The sequence below is a fragment of the Magnolia sinica genome, chromosome 14, assembly GCF_029962835.1.
Source record: "Magnolia sinica isolate HGM2019 chromosome 14, MsV1, whole genome shotgun sequence".
Lineage (NCBI taxonomy): Eukaryota > Viridiplantae > Streptophyta > Magnoliopsida > Magnoliales > Magnoliaceae > Magnolia > Magnolia sinica.
In genome coordinates this window covers 63,211,059-63,214,709 of record NC_080586.1, presented here as the reverse complement: position 1 = coordinate 63,214,709, position 3,651 = coordinate 63,211,059, and the positions used below count along the sequence as shown (strand labels likewise).

At 37.4% G+C, this 3,651-nt stretch overlaps 1 non-coding gene across 1 annotated transcript; it reads right to left on the bottom strand.

The window, feature by feature from the left end:
- Positions 1–3,199: 3,199 nt before the first annotated feature.
- On the bottom strand, positions 3,200–3,306 carry LOC131226522 (small nucleolar RNA R71). Its single transcript, XR_009161898.1, has one exon. It is a non-coding gene; the product is annotated as a small nucleolar RNA R71 (small nucleolar RNA).
- Between the last annotated feature and the right edge of the window lie 345 nt (positions 3,307–3,651).

Genomic DNA, 3,651 nt, shown 5'->3' with positions numbered 1-3,651 from the left:
CTGTTCAAAAACCAATACCTCAACAGATTGAACCACCAACCAAAGCGATTGAGGCAGTAGAGTTGTAGGCCACTGATTCTGAAGGAACTTTTAAGCAATGAACCACTCCGTCTTCCTGCAATCTCATAATCAACTGTCGATGAGATAGAACCTGTACACATAATCAATCAACCTCAAGCGCCCACCATTATTCTTAATAAAGGGAATGGAGAAGATGAAACTGAAGAGGAAGCCTGTCCTCTAATTGCTACTCTTTAGAGTTCTCAGAGTGCATCATCCTTGCGATCCACACCAGTGTCCACTTGACAACCTTCTCCAGCTCTAGGATTTGCCCATGATGAATACGAACCGCTTTGGTCTTGTGAAGCACATGAGGTCAGCACCTCTACTCAAGTTGTGACAACATTTTAGGTGGTTAATGTTTCTACCCTTCATATGGAGCCGATATTTGATCCAGTGCCAATGTTAGTAGATGATGCTTTTGCGTCTCCTATAATGATTAAAGACATGCTTCCAATTGAAGAATTCTCTCCTTCCTCTAGCAAGCTCTTAGCAGTGATATTTTCATGATTAAGTACCCCATGCCGGCTATCGAGTTACAACAACTTAAAGATGAAATCCAGCCAGTCCTCTACAAAGGGGTACATGAGGCCACGTCACTGAGCTGATCAAGAAACTCACCGAACTCATCAATCACTTCCTAGTCTTCTCTCACTTAGATGATAGCCTTGTGACCAGATTGTTGACACTTAGAGAATTCTTACACCTCGTTAAAGAACATTGCGAGCTCCATACCATGATCGAACATTTTGAATCTAAACAATTGAATGCGATTTCTCAGGTGGCTAAGGTTAGCGATATTGCCAAGAAGCTATTAGCCGAACATGAAGAGTTAAAGAAATCTAATGCCGAGGTAGAAGATATGAGTGTACAAATTATTGCTTTGAAAGCATAACGGGGGTTGTTAAAAAGACATTTTGAGGATAAGAAAGAGGCGAGTGATCAGAAAAGAACGGTAATTAAAGACCTAATGTTAAGTGTCAAATATTGCATATTCTCCCCTATTTATATCTTGGTTTTATGAATATGGTAATGCTTAATGGTATATTTTATACATGTTTGTGTTACAAGGTGAATCTGAGAGCTTTGATTGAAAAGAATGTTAAAAATATGGATTTGATGCTCAAAATCACCAAGGCAAGGGATGGATCTTACGAGACTAAGATTGAAGAATTCACATGCCAAAGATCTAAGGAAATCAAGTGAGGAATGAAGAGAATCGAAGATTTGAAGTGAAGAAGAGGAATCTTAAAAATTCACATGAAATTTGACTAGCTTGAGTTCTGGTTCGACTAGCCCGAGTTCTGGTCCGACTAGCCTAAGAAAATTTGGCTCGAACTCCATCAACATTATCTTTTAAATTTACATGAAATCCGACTGGTCAAAGATGACTCTCGACCAGTTGAAGATTTCTCTCGACTAGTCGAAGGTTATGAGATTTTGTGCAGACTGCGTAAATTTTTAGTGGTTTCTGGACTTTTTCAACTCGGTGCGAAAGTTGGAGTTCCCCAATTATAAATAGGAGTTACTAAGATAATCCAAGGCATCTTCCAGGGTTTAAGGAGTGGAGCAAAAGGTGGAGAGCCGTCGCCAAGAGTTTTCTTCTTCTTCCTTAGTTTGTTTTTATGTTTTATTTAAGAGTTCTTAGTTCAATCATGTCTATGGTTGGATAAACCTCTTAGCTAGGGCTAAAAGGTGAAGCTTATAGCGTGATTGGGATGTTTACTTTACTTTGATTCATTTTTATGTTGAACTTCATTGATTTCTAGTTGATTTTAAGAAATATTTTTAGTTTTCAATGGTTTATTGTGACTCAAATTACAGTAGACACTGCGATAGCTTTGAGTATCTTCTTTTCTTATTTGAGATTGTGGGATTGGTAAATCCTGTTGTTTGTCATTGTCTCCTGGGTAAGGTTTGATGATGGAATTCCTTCCAAATGTTCACAATCCTCTACCATTGAGGCTGGATCAATGAGAAGCTCAGAGATTTGATCATTTCTCTTTCCAATTGGATAAGATATGACTCTGATTCCAATTTAATCTCTTGAATCAATTAAGGTAGCATCCTGATAGCTATAAGTGGATCCTTGGCACCCTAGTTCCCACCTTTAAATTCACAAGTTTCAATCTACAATATTCACAATTACTCCCTTTTATTCTAGATATCTAATTTAGATGTTCTTCTAGCTCTAGTTATAATTACTTTCAGAAACATACAAGATTTGTCCTTGTGGATTCAACCTCAGTCTCACCGAGATTATTACTACATCGCAACCCTACACTTAGGGTTGTGAATAAGTTTTTGGTGTCATTGCCGAGGACTATGGCTGCGTTTTTTTAAATTTAATTAGTATTAGAATTATGTTTAGGATTAACCTTTTGTTTTGTTTTTAGTTTAAGATTTTTCTAAACTTCTTTTTTTAAAATCTAACGTGGTTTTCTGTTTTATAGGATTCTAACATAGCAATCTCCAATTCGGTAACCTCTTTCCAATTCTCTCTCTTATTTTTTTTAGATCTCTTATTTGTTTTAGTTTGCCTAGTTTTATTTCTTAGGTTTAGGTTTAATCACTTAAAGGTTGCAGTGTTTCATGCCCAAGTGGGTTCGTATGAACACTCAACGTCTCTTAAGTGAAGGAGGATTGGTCGAAGGGCTGCCCATCCATCACAGGATTAAACACTACCAGAGATCCTCTGAGTTAATAGAAGTGATAATTGTAAATTAACCACAACCTCCGGTTGAAGAAATTCTGGATGAAAATAAGGGGCACAATGCAACCCGCCTTGTACTTTATAAGATTTGTTACAACCGGCGGGGGTGAGTACACCTTCCTGTATGATTTTTCTAAAAAATACAGGGAATATGGATATTAAGCTAGGGTTGATTCAACTCCTTCCAAAGTTCCATGGATTTGAATATGAAAGTCCATATTTATAAATGAAAGAGTTTGATGAAATAATAACCACTTTATACTTTCCTAATGTGTCTGAGAACACGATTAGGCTGAAACTCTTTCACTTCTTCTTAAAAGAAAAGGCTAAGACATGGTTGCATTCACTACGTCCACAACCATTGGCAGATGGAATGACATGACAAGGGAGTTCATAAAGAAATTATTCCCCTACCATATGACGAACACCATCAGAAAGTCAATCATGAACTTCACTTAAAAGGAAGATGAGATATTCTTCCAATGTTGGGAGTGGTTCAAGGATCTTGTTAGTTCATGCCCATAACATGGCTTTGAAACGTGACACATAACAAACTTTTTCTACAATGTACTGACATCTTCCATGTGCCAGTTGGTCGAGACAATGTGCAATGGGGAATTCATGAACAAAGATGTTGATGGTGTGTGGGATTACTTTGACAAACTTGCTGAAAACACACAATCATAGGACATCTAATCAAGACCTAACACCTCTTTTAAGCCAACTTAATTAAACGAGAAAGGCGGAATATATCTTTCGAAAGAGGGAGATGATATAAACACTAAAGTGGCCAGTCTCACAAGGAAACTCGAGGCCATGGAACTTAAGAAGGATTTGGCTAAGGAAGTTGTTAGTGGTATTTGTGCTTACAATATTCA